The 15,074-nt window shown below is 43.6% G+C and overlaps 1 long non-coding RNA gene across 1 annotated transcript; it reads right to left on the reverse strand.

The window, feature by feature from the left end:
* Positions 1–4,702: 4,702 nt before the first annotated feature.
* On the reverse strand, positions 4,703–14,168 carry LOC122895078. The gene is made up of 3 exons (XR_006382066.1): positions 13,926–14,168; positions 11,458–11,548; positions 4,703–6,601 (listed from the first exon to the last, which is right to left on the reverse strand). It is a non-coding gene; the product is annotated as an uncharacterized LOC122895078 (long non-coding RNA).
* Between the last annotated feature and the right edge of the window lie 906 nt (positions 14,169–15,074).

A 15,074-nucleotide genomic window follows, 5' to 3' on the forward strand; every position in this document is an offset into this window, starting at 1 on the left:
TTGTTCTTTTGCTCTCTCTCGCTCTCTCTCTGCCTCTTATCTCTGTTTCCTGGCCCTGTAGTAAATGCGAGTTTCATGAAAGCAGGGATTTTATCTGGTTTGTTTCCTGCAGGCTCGCCCACGCCTAGCACACAGTGCCTGGCACATAGCATTCGCTGGGTCAGCACTTATTTGTGTACTCCTCAGCAAGAGCAGCTTGGGTCCCACGGTGGGCATGTCCGAAGGCAGTTGCCTCACAACACCCAAATTCCCATCGCTGAATGGGTCACGTGTCCACCCCCGGGCCGTCACGGCCGGCGGGAGGATGGGGTGCTCTGCAGATATGATTGAGGCTGAGACGCTGTTTGTGTGAAAAGAGAGTCTCAGAGTTGGGCCGCTGGCATCTCATGTGCTTACCACGCCTGGGCAGGTGCTTGTCATCAGGGCAGATAGTCTGCGGGAAGCGGGCACGTGGTAATTCCCAAATAGCGCTGTCTTTTGCTGAATCGCCAAGCACAGGGGACTCCCTAGCATGAAACTTTCTTTCAACTTTGCTGATAGGCTGTCAGCCAGTTTCTCTGTGGACATCTCCAAGGACCAGCAAAGGCACTGTTTCTTAAGTGTTGCTCACTCCATTTTAAAACATTGATGTGGAGCACTTTTTCAGGTGTCTCACACGAGTCAGAATAGCTAAAATCAACAAGTCAGGAAACAACAGATGCTGGCGAGGATGCAGAGAAAGGGGAACCCTCCTACACTGTTGGTGGGAATGCAAGCTGGTGCAGCCACTCTGGAAAACAGCATGGAGGTTCCTCAAAAAGTTGAAAATAGAGCTACCCTATGACCCAGCAATTGCACTACTGGGTATTTACCCTAAAGATACAAACATAGTGATCCGAAGGGGCACGTGCCCCCGAATGTTTATAGTAGCAATGTCCACAATAGCCAAACTATGGAAGGAGCCTAGATGTCCATCAACAGATGAACAGATAAAGAAGATGTGGTACTATTATATATAATGGAATACTATGCAGCCATCAAAAGAAATGAAATCTTGCCATTTGCCACAACGTGGATGGAACTAAAGGGTATTACACTGAGCAAAATAAATCAATCAGGGAAAGACAATTATCATATGATCTCTCTGATATGAGGAATCTGAGAGGCAAAGTGGGGGTTCCAGGGGTAGGGAAGGAAAAAATGAATCAAGATGAGATTGGGAGGAAGACAAACCATAAGAGACTCTTAATCTCACAAAACAAACAGGGTTGTCAGGGGGAGGGGGGAGGGAGAGGGTGGTTGGGTTTTGGACATTAGGGAGGGTATGTGCTATGGTGAGTGCTATGAAATGTGTAAGCCTGATGATTCACAGACCTGTACCCCTAGGGCAAATAATACATTATATGTTAATAAAATTTTTTTTAAAAACCAGCAAAACAAATTGAATGACTAGGAGACCAGCCCGTGCACATTATCTGTGTGACTTCAACCTCCACTGGTCCTCACTCTGCTTTGTTAGGATCCTAGATAGAGAATTCCTCTTCTATATGATGACCCTTCAAAAATTCTTTGAAGAAAGTTACCCTGTTACTTTGGAGTCCTTTCCTTGGGGAACCAGTAAGTGCTGTCTGTGCACTCATCATATGGTGCGGAGGATTGCCTTTCCCTGATTCCTCAAAGTGACGGGAACAGCAGCTTGGTTGTGGATGGAAACTAGGCTTCCCAGACATGAGGCTGCATGACCTTGGTCTCCAACTAAAAGACAGATTTCACCTCACAGCAGTCAGAATGGCTAAAATTAACAAGTCAGGAAATGGCAGATGCTGGCAAGGATGTGGAGAAAGGGGAACCCTCCTACACTGTTGGTGGGAATGCAAGCTGGTGCAACCACCCTGGAAAACAGCACGGAGGTTCCTCAAAATGTTGAAAATAGAGCTACCCTATGACCCAGCAATTGCACTACTGGGTATTTACCCTAAAGATGCAAACACAGTGATCCGAAGGGGCACGTGCACCCGAATGTTTATAGCAGCAATGTCCACAATAGCCAAACTATGGAAAGAACCTAGATGTCCATCCACAGATGAATGGATAAAGAAGATGTGGTATACATATACACAATGGAATACTATGCAGCCATCAAAAGAAATGAACTCTTGCCATTTGCGATGATGTGGATGGAACTAGAAGGTATCATGCTTAGTGAAATAAGTCAATCAGAGAAAGACAGCTATCATATGGTCTCCTTGATATGAGGAAGTGGAGATGCAACATGGGGGGGTTAAGGGGGTAGGAGAAGAATAAATGAAATAAGATGAGACTGGGGGGGGGAGATAAACCATAAGTGACTCTTAATCTCACAAACAAACTGAGGGTTGCTAGGAGGAGGGGGTGAGGAGAGGGGGGTGGGGTTATGGACACTGGGGAGGGTTTGTGCTATGGTGAGTGCTGTGAAGTGTGTAAACCTGGCAATTCACAGACCTGTACCCCTGGCGATAAAAATATATGTTTATTAAAAAAAAAAAGATTTCACGGGATATTTTCAGGGACACCTTATAGATAGGGTGGTTTTCATCAGTGGTGACCTCTGCATTGGGGAACACGTGTTTTGCCTGCCAGGGGAGGAGGGCTAAAGGTTTGAAACTGTATCAGCTGGTTTACCCTGGACCTTGAAGATCTGATTGGTAACCTGTAGCTATTCCCAAGTCCCTGGCATATTTACTAAACCGATACTATTAATATCCTTTATATCTTCTCTTTTCAAAACTAAATACACTGTCTTTAGTTTTGGGTTTGTTTGTACACTTAGTCATACCGTGGAACAGACACTTGGAGAGCATAAGGAATTGAAGTCGTTGTTGAGATAACAGACAAGGACACAATTTCTACCTGCAGCGAATTCACAGTGAAGTAAGAACGGAAAGCTGAATGCAGAGACGTGTAACCCAGGAGGAGGGCTTGGGCTGGAGGCACAATGAGGACCATCGGCACAAAGAAGGGAAGGTGGGAGGGGGGAAGAGCCTTGGAGAAGGGAGCCCTGGGAAAGCTGCCTGGCAAAGGTGGTGCCTGAGATGAGTGTCCAGGGATGAGGATGAGGAGGAATCAGCCAGATGAAGGACGGGTGAGGGAGGAGGGGGGGTAAACCAGGCAGAGGGTTCGCATTTGTGAGCCTCTGGAATGAACAGCACAGTTCTTTCAGAATGGGTCTGTCCTACCACCCTTTTCCATTTTATTAGCCAGAGCAAGTCACTAACCCTGCCATTCGAGGAACAGGGATAGCTCTTGACAGAAGATGCTGCAAGGTCTTGGTGCAAAGTATGGCTATATAGGAACGGGGGCATAATTCTAGCCATTTTCACCATCATTCCGGCACAAGGAACTTAGATGTTTGGAATTTTCCTAGAGAGAGGTGGGGAAACACCAAAAGGATATTTTATTATGTTCTTTTTTTTTTTTAAGATTTTATTTATTTATTTGACAGAGATCACAAGTAGGCAGAGAGGCAGGCAGAGAGAGAGGAGGAAGCAGGCTCCCTGCTGAGCAGAGAGCCCGATGCGGGCCTCGATCCCAGGACCCTGGGATCATGACCTGAGCCGAAGGCAGAGGCTTTAACCCACTGAACCACCCAAGCGCCCCATATTATGTTCTTTTAATAATGAAATTTTATTATAAAGTTATAGTAAAACATTTTTTTACTAAAATATTTAAAAAAATTAGAACTTCATTTTGATTTATACATGTAGCATTAAAGCACATTCTCCTTTAAAAAAGAAAAAGGGTATCAGATAAGGCTAAGGTCTCCTGCCAACCATGGGCTTACTGGGTAGGATGATGTGGATGGTTTCCTGGCTGCCCCCCGTCAGGTCCCCTCCTCAGCATCCTTCACCTCTGGGGGCCCCAGCTAATTAGGAAGCCTCACGAATGTCTTTATCCCCAGATCACACTCTCTACTTTCCCAGCTTGGTCTACTCCTCGTGACAGCCAGATCCACTGTGTCTCCAACATTCCCTGTAGATTCTAGGTCTAGTGAACCAGTCAGAGAAGAGAAGGTGTTGGGTCCATTTTGGGCTTTCTACATCTCCTTTCCCAGCTGCTCACCTCTCCTTTACCGACCCATTCTAGAGGGTGCTCAGGTTCTGCGCTGAAGTGACTAGTCTGCTAGACTACCGGGGGCATCCACTTTGATGTACTTTCTGAGATTTGGGAGCCCATTCTCCGGTCACCAAAGTTCCTCACACACTCGCGGCAGCGCTTCCATCCTTTCTTCCTGGGTCCCCCCAGCTCCTGGAGCTACATCCCCGAGGCCCCCCTGCTGACCTCGTGTGGCTCTGCCAGGCACATGGCGGCCTCCTCTCTTGGCTGGATCTTCCATTGTCTCAGGCCACTGGGCTCCAGTCTACCTACTTGGCATGGAGAAAAGAGAAGGAAGGACAGGAAGAGATGAGCAGAAGGGAGGAAAGAGGAGAAGGGGAGAGGGAGGGAAGGAGGATGGGGAGGCGAATTGGAAGTGTATGTTCTTTTCCTTCTACGGCTAACTTCTATTTCACCACACTCCGTATTTGACCAACTTCCTTCTTTTTCTTTTTGCATCTTATGTGGCATTTAATGAAAAATATAACTTGTTTTGGAATGTTTTCTAGAAGTAATCATAAGAAACTGTTAGCAGTGGTTACGTTTGGAGAGGGGAGCTCAGCAGGCTCGTTGGGGGCAGAGAGTTTCCATTTTTTTTCCTTTGGCATTTTTGTCTACTGATTGGATTCTCTGGGCATGCTGAAGAGACTCCTCTAAAAAATAGAATCGTAGAAAATGTTTCTGACTTTTTAAATTCTTTTTTATTACCCTAGTTTCTATAATCTACATTGTGGATTCTATAATCTGTAGAATACAGATACATGTGATACATGCAAGGTAACATATCAGTTACATTGTGCCTGCTATCATGATAAGGTGCTCTACATACATGATCTTCTTTATCCTAAACAACCCAGTTGGGAAGGACTTCTTAGGTGCGGTTTAAAGATAAGGAAATGAAGGCACAGAGCAGTTGCACAACTTGTCTGAGGCCACACAGCAACTAAGAGTCAGTGCAGGATTTACCCCATATTCTGTCTATCGCCATGGTCAAGGTTTTAGCCATTCTGGGATGATAACTCCTTCCATCTTTTAATAGATACTCTTTGAAAATCGGGGATCATCAGCACCTGGGGAAGCCACAAAATGTCTTGTGGCTCCCCTCCTGGTCCTACGCCATCCACACCAGATGGAACTGTAGTCAGAATGTCTTCATGCGAGTCTCTAACCTCCTATCTTTTCTCTGAACTCTGAGCATCCACCCTGCCGATGTTGAAGGCCTCTGTCTGAGCGAGCTAATGCTTTTCCTCCCTGCTTTCCCAAACTGAGAGCTGCTACTTTCTGCCGAGTTGTTCTTCTTACCTAATTTGTCCCAGCTGATCAAAATTCGAAGCAGAAGAATGTGTCTCCTTCTCAGTTTTTCAACCATCTGGAGGTGAAGTGGTCGTGAGCCACATGAAGAATTTATTGCCTGCGCTGTTCTTAGCTGACCCGACCCCTGTCCTGCCGCATAATGAAGTGCTCTGAACCCCGCATTCTAAGAGTCGCTTTGGGTTTTGTTTGTTTGTTCCTTGTTAACCACAAGTGAACTTTCGGTCTGGGAATAGTCTCCAAGTTTCTGGAAATAGTCAGTAAGTGGTTCCCTATCTCTCCGTTGTTGCTGTAGATCAAGTTTGAGGAGAAGTTCAACGTCAGAACCTCTTTGATTTCCCCCTCTCGCTTGCCCTTCCCCCCATGTTCAGTGGATGACTGTCCTCTCTTGCAAATGTCTCTTCCATCCTACTTTCATAACTATTTTTACCCACAATAAATAAAACAAGTTCAGACTTTTGGAATTCCTTAAGCTACACAGCGGCAATGACTCCTCAACTGGAAGAGCCTCCCTGCAGATTTTCTCGCCGGCCTCCACCCCACCCCGAATGGAATCAGTTGCACTGATTCCATTCCCCTTTCCGGGGACTGGTTTAGGAATGGGTACCTTTTGGCTAAGATCAAGTGTAGGAATGGGTACGTGGCCACATTCTTTTCAAAGAAATGTGAGGACAAGAGGTCTACTATGGGCCTTTTGGCAAAGGTTTCTTTGGGCCTAAAATGCCGAAGAGTCCATCTTTGCCTCTTTGGGGTGTGCGGCTTCTGGGTGTGATCGTGGAACCTCCCGCAACCATGCCTAGCGGGGGGCACACGGAGCCTGCCCTTCTCCTGCATTTCTTGGTATGTGCAGTCTCAGCTGCCCATTTTTCAACATGAACCATCTCCACAGATAGACCAGCCTCTCTGCCTAGAAGCTTCCTATTTCCCCTCAGACTTCTGCAAGATTAACCACCCGGAGACACGAAACATGTTTGTGATTCGTTCCTTTCTTCGAGTCACCTTCTGTGAAGGGAGTTGAGAGTTTGAGGCCTGAGTCCAGGATTATAAGATTTTGTACATTTCTGTAACTTTGTTACTTCCCCATGTTTGGTATTTTCTTACGCTATAATGCTATTCACGCTTGGTCATCTTCATTCTTTCAGCAAACATTTATTGAGCTTCTGCTGTCAGGTGCTATACCCTGGAGGTAAAAAATAAATAAAAATGAGTAAGAATCAGTTTCTGCCATCAGAGAACTTATAGTTTCGTGAATGAATATGGCAGGCACTAATGCTGCCCACTCAGTAGATCCTCCTTGTTCTTTCTTCTTAACAGACCCCTCATTTTGTTCAGATAGTAAGGTGTTTGGCCAAAGAGGATGACTTGTAATTTATCTAGGAGTTAGCATATGAACAAAACTTCAAGGGAAATCTACCGGGGACTTAGGGAAGCATTCTCCTCCTGATAAAAGGCCTGAGCCAACCACCTACTTTCTTACTTCTTGGTGCCCTGTTCCCAAGATCATGAAGTATAAAACAGTAACGGCCATCTTGAAATTGAAGGAAAGGCCAGTCGAATCAGAGAGATGCTCATGAAACCCCATAAAATCATTAAACTGCTGACCCAACTTTGGAGCTGTGTGCATCTAGATGTAATTTTCTATATGGCAATCAACTGCCTTTCTTATTTAAGCCATTACTAGTTAGGTTTTCTTACTAAAATGAGAGAGAAAAACCAGGCAAAGGAGTTTTGAAATATAGTATAATAAATGTGATTATTGAGTTGTGCATAAGAAGGCAACATACGTAGAAGGATTCAGAGATAAATAACTTTGTTTGTTTGCATATTTACAATGCATGTGATAAATGCATGATAGAAATCTTTGCAGAGAAATATAAACCAAAGAGGAAGCTCTGACTTCAGTGTCCATAATGTTCATTCATGATGAGAGTAAGTTGATGCATTTTTGGCAGGAGCCCGACAGATGTGACCTTCTTAGTGCATCACACCAGTAGATACATGATATCAATGTGTCCCATTACTGACAATATTAAATTGGATTACAAGGGTCAGAAGGTGTTCACCAGGTTCTTTTCTTTAAATTTGCCATTTCCCCTTGTCATTAATATGTATTTTGTGAGAAGATACTTTGAGACAATGTAGATATACCATTTCTTAGATTATTTGTTTTTTAGGTGTTGAGTTTGATAAGTTCTTTGTAGATCTTGGCCTCACCAACACTTGTTATTTCCTGTCTTGTTAACTTTTGCCATTCTAATGAGTGTCAGGTGATATCTCATTGTGGTTTTGATTTGTTTTCCCTGATGGCTAGTGATGTTGAATGTTTTTTCATGTGTCTGTTAGCCATTTGTATGTCTTCTTTGGAGAAGTGTCTGTTCACGTCTTCTGCCCCTTTCTTGACTAGATTATTTGTTTTTTGGGTGTTGAGCTTGAGAAGTTCTTTATAGATCTTTAGAGTTCGTTACAGATTTTGGCCTTGCCAACACATTTTGTTTACTGTCTTGTTAATGTTTGCCATTCTACGTGGTGTAAGGTGGTATCCCATTGTGTAGTTATACCATTTCTTATCAAACTTTCACCTACTAGTTTTAACATCTATTGATGAATCTTGCTGAATAGGTTATTACAAGGATATTTGTGAAATGATTTTTAAAACTCTTTTATTTCTTCTCTATTTTGTGGCAATATGTTATAGGGAATAGCTTTTCCTACTTCATTCATTCATTCATTCATATCAGTGTGAACTTATGGATTCCTATTTTATTCAATAGATAATCTGTAAATATCATTTATTTTGATACCCATATTATCCCAGGGAACCCCTTCTGACTTCCTTCTGTGCTCTTATTCTTGGAGAATTTCCTTAATTTTTTATGTAAGAAGATACTGCAGATTCATCTTGAACTTTTCCTGTGCTGGCTGTGAAAACAGCCGTATCTCCAAGTGACTCTGTTTTCTTTTAGTGGAGAATGGTTTGAAATTCATAAACTAAATCTGGGCATAGTAGTGTTCATTGCTACTGGAGTGCAATGGCTTCTGGGTCTTCTCAGTGGACACAAAAATGGATATATGTGTACACATACCTGTATCTACATAGATGTAGATATAACATTGATGTCTATATACTTACAAAGATATAGAAGTAAAATATTTATGTGTAATGTATAGATATAAAATAAACCATGAGGCCATCCGAAAATTCCAATTCCAATCCAATACAACCTTCTCTGAAAATGAGAAATCTGGCCCCATTATCCTCGATGTATTTACTTTGCATGTAATGTACATTTTGTGATGTATTTACTGCACTGAAATCAGTTTTAAAATTACTGACCCATATGACTGTGACAAACTGTGGCTAATTCATCTAACTTGAGTTCATATTTATTTATAGTTCTTGTTATATTTAGTCTGAGGGTATATGATACTGTGTTCAAAAATTACTTGGGTTGGTTTTTCACCCTCCTTTGCTGAGATTATGTCATTGATTTGATATACAGTTAAGTTTATTTGTTTTTGTTTGCATTCCATTTTAGGTTTTGTAAAAATTTCATTATTGCATAATTGTTTTGAGTATATAAACATAATTCCAAAAGTCAAAGCCATACAAAAATACTCAGAGAAGTGTCCCTCCCCACCTCTTGTTTCTTCTACCTTCACATTTATCTCTTGTATCTCTGAGTATCCTTTGTTTTTTAAGGAGAGACATGTGTATTTTCTTATTTTCTCCACTTTTGTAGAAAAGGCAGCACCATGTCGATATCTTCTTATATTTTTCTTTTTTCAGTTAAAAATATGTGATTCACAAATATCATCCTCAGTTATTTTTATGGCTGTGTAGTACTCCATCATGTGGCTAAAACATAGCTGATTTAATGACTTGGCTACATTTCCAATATTTACAGTCACAAACAATGCTTCATGAGTAACGTTTTGTATGTATATTTGCATGTTTCCAGAGGTGTATCTTTAAATTAAGTTCCAGGATATGGGATGGCTGAGTCAAAAGGTAAACACGTATGTTCTTCAATACTATAACACTCTCCTCCTAAAGGTTGTACCAGTTTTCATTCCCCCCAGCAAGGTATTGAGGATTCCTGTTTTCCCAAAACTTTACCCACAAAATATAGTGTCATACTTTAAAAATTTTGCCAATCACATAGATGAGAAATAGTACCTCGGTCTTTTAAAATTTTCTCTTCATATGTTCAAGTGGTGTTCAAATATGACTATGTATATATTCTGTTTATGTATTTTGCTTGTTTTTATTGTTGTTCCGTTTTAGTCAGGCCCAGATCTCCTTCTGTGATTTTTAAATGAATTTTTTATGGATTAGAGACATTAACTCTTTATTTATAATATATATGCAAAATGCTTTCAGTTTGTCTTGGTCGACTTTGTTTATAATGGTTTTTTTTTCCCCATGCAACGTTTTTTTTTGTAAATTTTTAAATCTTCTTGGCCTCAGAATTTTAAGTCACAGTCAAAAGTCTTTCCTTACACCAAAATTATAGCGAATTCACCCACGTATTCTTCTCCCATCTGTGTGGTTTCATTTTTTTCATTTTTGTCTCTGATTCATTGATGTTTATTCTTATTTATGACATAAGATATGAGTCTAGTTTTATCCTTTGCCAAATGGCTATCCAGTTTGTCTCACAGCTTCATTAAAACACTCATCTTTGTGTTAGTGATTTAAAATACTACCTTTTGGGGCGCCTGGGTGGCTCAGTGGGTTAAAGCCTCTGCCTTCAGCTCAGGTCATGATCTTAGGGTCCTGGGATCAAGCCTCACATCGAGCCCCACATTGGGCTTTCTGATCACTGGGGGCCTGCTTCCCTTCCTCTCTCTCTGCCTGCCTCTGTCTACTTGTGATCTCTGTCAAATAAATAAATAAAATCTTTAAAAAAATTTTTTAAAATAAAATAAAATACTACCATTTTCATACACTAATTTTCCATGGGTACTTGGGTCTAGTTTTTTTTTTTTCTATTCTTTTCTCATTTACCTGTCTGTTTACACAGCAGTACCATACTGTTTGAATTATAGAGGATTTATAATATGTTTTAATAGCCTTAATCCTCTTATATCTTTTCTTATTTCGTTTTTCTAATTTTACTATCAACTTATGTAGCTCCATTGTGAAAAAACTTTTTGGTATTTGGTATTTGTTTTAGGTATTTGTATTTATAAATTAACTCGGGGGAACCTGTCCATTTTTTGGTGATGAGTTGTTCTATCTAAGAATAGAGATGGAAAGAAATTCTTGATTTGAGTCTTAGAAGTTGGACAGGTAATAGATGGGTAAAAAGGAAGGAATATCACCCAGACAAGATATAGCATGGTACCTGCATGACAAGGGTTAGGGGTGGAAGTCAGGGGATAGTACTTATAAACTGAGGGGGGTGGTATAGAGACTAGGGACTCATTCACAGACTGCTACGTGTAAAACTCATTCATTAGTGGCTAGGAGCTAGGTGAAGATTGTTACCCTGTTGAGCCAGTCATAGGGGAAACCAGATCTCAAAGGTCAAACTGGTGGGAAAGCCAACAAGGGGCAGCAGAGTCTCTGGGGCTCTGGAGCCAAGGAGCCCTGGAGCTGAAAGCGTGATTCACATGCATACCAGACTCAAGACGATCGGCCAGTCCCAGTCCCAGCTACTGTCCCACAGGCCCCCTTCTGCCCTGCTGGCCAGCCACACAGAACTCTGCAGAATACCTTCGAAGTCCTGTTGCCTGCCTCCATGCCGTTCTGCTAGTTGCCTAGAATGCTCTGACCGCCACGTTTGGTGAATTTCAACGTATCCCCTCAAAACCTGACATACAGGGGCACCTGGGTGGCTCAGTGGGTTAAAGCCTCTGCCTTCAGCTCAGGTCATGATCCCAGGGTCCTGGGATCGAGCCCCGCACTGGGCTCTCTGCTCGGCAGGGAGCCTGCTTTCCCCTCTCTCTCTGCCTGCCTCTCTGCTACTTGTGATCTCTGTCTGTCAAATAAATAAATAAAATCTTAAAAACAAAAACAAAAACCTGACATACCACTGTGTTTTCCGAGAAGCTTTCCTGTTGGACTCATCTCTTCTCCCTCCCGTAGTGCTGATTGATCCTTTTCTGGATACTAATAACAGTCCTGAAAATGATCATTTTGATGATAGTCAACATGCATTGAGCATTTCAATGTGCTCAGAACTCTGTTAAATGCTTTATATTCATTACTTTACTTAAGCCTCATGACAACCCTTTAGAATAGAGACCATTGTTAGCTTCATTTTACAGATGAGAAATGTCGGTAATTTGTCCAGGTCCAATAGCTGGTATGTGGCAGAGGTGAAGTTTAAATCCAGCTCTGTCTCATACCAGAGCCGGCCATGTTTGCTGTGTGATTGCATCACTTTTGGCCAGTTACTTGTTTGCGGAATGTTTTCCTCCTATAATGTATGTGCTTTGAAAGCAGGGACAAATTCCTGTTTTTCTTAAATTTCCAAAGCTTGCCAAAGGACCTGGCATACAGAAGGTTCTCCAGCAATGGTTGAATGAATGAGTAAATGAATAACCCAAACACTCAAATATTCCCACTGCCTGTAGAATGAAGTCTATCTGTCATTCAAGGTTTCTTACTAATCTTATGCCCTATCTTCCACTAATTGGATCCTCCTCAATACGGAATATATCTTGCATTACCAGCCTTTTGGCCCTTTATTTATGCTATTCTTTTTGTCATGAATGCTACTCTTTCTCTCCTTTCCAATTCAATTATATTTAAATAAATGACCTCTCTATCTTTTTAATCAAAATGCCCATATGACTCTGAATTAATTAATTATTTAATTAATTAATTTGGCATGTGTACATTATTATGCATCCTGTCTCTTTTGCCATGCTCATGTAGTATGTATTTCAGATAGTCATGTTGTCTGTCATTGAATCCACAGTACGTGTGGCAGTGTTGTGCCAGGGAATGGCCGTCAATAATGTCTGCTCAGTGAATGACGATGACAGGTGGTCGTCAGTCACCCGAGTGCAGGCGTCTTGCGAAGTCCTCTGTTCGCCCAACCTCTCTACTCAGGTAAATTAGGCTCAAAATCCTACTATTAAGCATTTATTGTCTTGGAGTCCCCTGAATTTATCTTCTTTTTCTCATTTTTTAAAATTATGTTCAGTTAGCCAGCATATAGCACATCGTAAGTTTTTATTCTAGTGCTCAGTCACTGATTACTTGCGTATAACACGCAGTATTCTCATTCTTAACTTTTACCATTCTCATTAAGCTCATTCAACCCAGGCTGATGTCAGTGTTTTCCTCTTGCTTCTTGGGGAGATAACGGTAGACCCACGCAGCCTCCTATGACGGACATCACGGGCTTCAAATGTTGAGCCAGTCCCTGAGGGCATGTCTAGAATCACCAGGCGGAGGACAGACCTCACATGGCTGCCCAGACTGTCCTTTCAGTCCCTCTCAAATGGGTGACAGTTTTCTTTGGTGGCAGGATGAAGAGATGAAGGCTCTTCCCCATCCGTGGCTGCCTGTGGATTTGTGAAGTCTCATTGCCCTTCCTCCCCTCCCAATGGTTGTTATCCAAAACCATTCTCCTTTGTCCTGTTTAGGACTAAACTGGCCAATGAATGTCTTAAACACAAACCAATTATCATCAGCTGTGGGGGTAAAAGAGTCAATTCATGTATGAAGTAACTGGTTTCCCAGGCAGCCTGGAAACTCCCTTGTGCCTGAGGGTAAACTGCATGTGACCCGTCTAGACTTTTGTCGGTTTTATCAGAAGTCTCACCTTCAGAGGTGAGGCATGCAGGACTGTAATGTTGTCCCTTCAAGGATCTGAAGTCACTCTCCTTCCTCTCCTGGGATAGGTTTCCGTCCTTCAGAAACCCAGACGAGGTATCGGATGTCCCTTTCCTAGGAGATGAATATTCCCTTCCTTGCACTGTTTTCTCTTTTAGCTTAACTCACCCATTTTCAATCAGTTATCTTTCCATTCAAGTGCCGGTTTTGTATGTCCCCTCTCTCACCTTTGGAGAGCCAGGGATGGGCTTAGTGCTCACTCCCCTCAAGCTTATTCCTGTCTCACCGGAGGGGACCTGACCCTGGAAGTCTCTGGGGACGCTGCAGCTGTCTGGCGCAAGGAACACACAGGGGGCACAGGGTGCCGCAGGGGACCAACCCTGTGAACACGGCCCCCATGTGCCGGTGAGCTGGGGATCTGGGTGCCGCTGAGTCCCATTTAAGGCCCATTTCATAGAGAAATAGGACTCGTGCCTGAGGTCAGAGGGGAATCTAGAGTCCACATATCCCACAGGGAGGTTTCTGTCTTTAGAGGATAGTCTCACCAGTGGGTCCTCTCACTGGGCCTTGTGAGACTCACCTTTGCCACTCAGAGCGCCCCCCCCCCCGGGCTGCTCCTCTGAGGCGCAGGCCCAGCGGTCTCTGGCCGTACCCCATGGTCAGGGGGAGCAGCTGCGCCACAAATGATTTTCAGTCCCGTCGCCCATCTTACCAAATTTTCCAGCTGGGTGGATGGCAAGCCCTCTGGGGTTCGCGACGTCACCCTGGGTTACAGCGTGAGTCAGTGGTTCCGCGGGGTCAGGGACTGCGGGCCGCCCCGGCTTCCAGGCCCCAGCAGACCACATACTCCCTCTCCTGCAATCGGATCGGCCCGTCTGCAGAGAAATGGAATTAAGCTATTAGCAAGTGGTTTCTGACTCTTGCAGAAACACAGGCAAGAAGAGCTGCTTCTAGATGTTCTAAGAGGGCTGTTTGTTTTGGCAACACTTCACTCTATTACACATTCCTGTCACTTAATTGTCCTTGTGAAGATAAACAAAGACCTTCTGGGGCAGAGCTGGGAGCAGCCTAACAGCCAACCACATGTTGGCCCAATTGAAGATGGGGGGGGCTGTGTGTGGGGGGGTGGTTAGCGCTATGTGTTCAGCTGTGGCCCGAATGACACCATCTCATCTCCACGGTGACCCCCCTCCTGGGCCTCCGGCCCCTCTCCTACCAGCTGCCCTCAGGTCCGAAAGAAAGTTTAAAACTAGGCCCCAGGTCTTTATCTCCTTGTGATCCAACTTCTTCCTCTGACCTTTGGCATTGTTTGGTGAGTTCCAAGCTCACAGAGGACGGTCTTTCAAGTTCTTTTTGGTTCATCATCACGTCAGCATGATGATGTTAGTGAGGACAGCCCACAAACAAAACACCTTCACGTATCTTAGCAGACGCTGATAAGCGCCGGTCATGAGCTCTGGGCTGTGCACGTGGACCTAAACATGGGTGTCTCCCAGCAGAGGCGAGGGGAAAGAAAACACAGCTGTTCATGCCCTTTCGTCTTCACCTTCTATGTGTGGTTTCTGGCTGGAGATCCAGGGCAGATACAAGCACACCACGGATCTGGGGAGGGGGGTGGGTCAGGGCTGGGGGTCAGCGCCCGCCCACGGTGAGTTAGCGATCTGCAGGATGGTTAGATTCTGCTAACATGCGCCTAGAGATAGCTAAGAACTTTATTTTTAAAGACTTTATGTATATATTTGACACACAGAGAGAGATAGAGAAAGCACAAGCAGGGGGACCTGCAGAGGGAGAGGGAGAAGCAGACTCCCCACAGAGCAGGGAGCTTGATGCGGGGCTCGATTCGAGGACCCTGGGATCA

This window comes from Neovison vison, chromosome 1, assembly GCF_020171115.1.
Source record: "Neovison vison isolate M4711 chromosome 1, ASM_NN_V1, whole genome shotgun sequence".
Lineage (NCBI taxonomy): Eukaryota > Metazoa > Chordata > Mammalia > Carnivora > Mustelidae > Neogale > Neogale vison.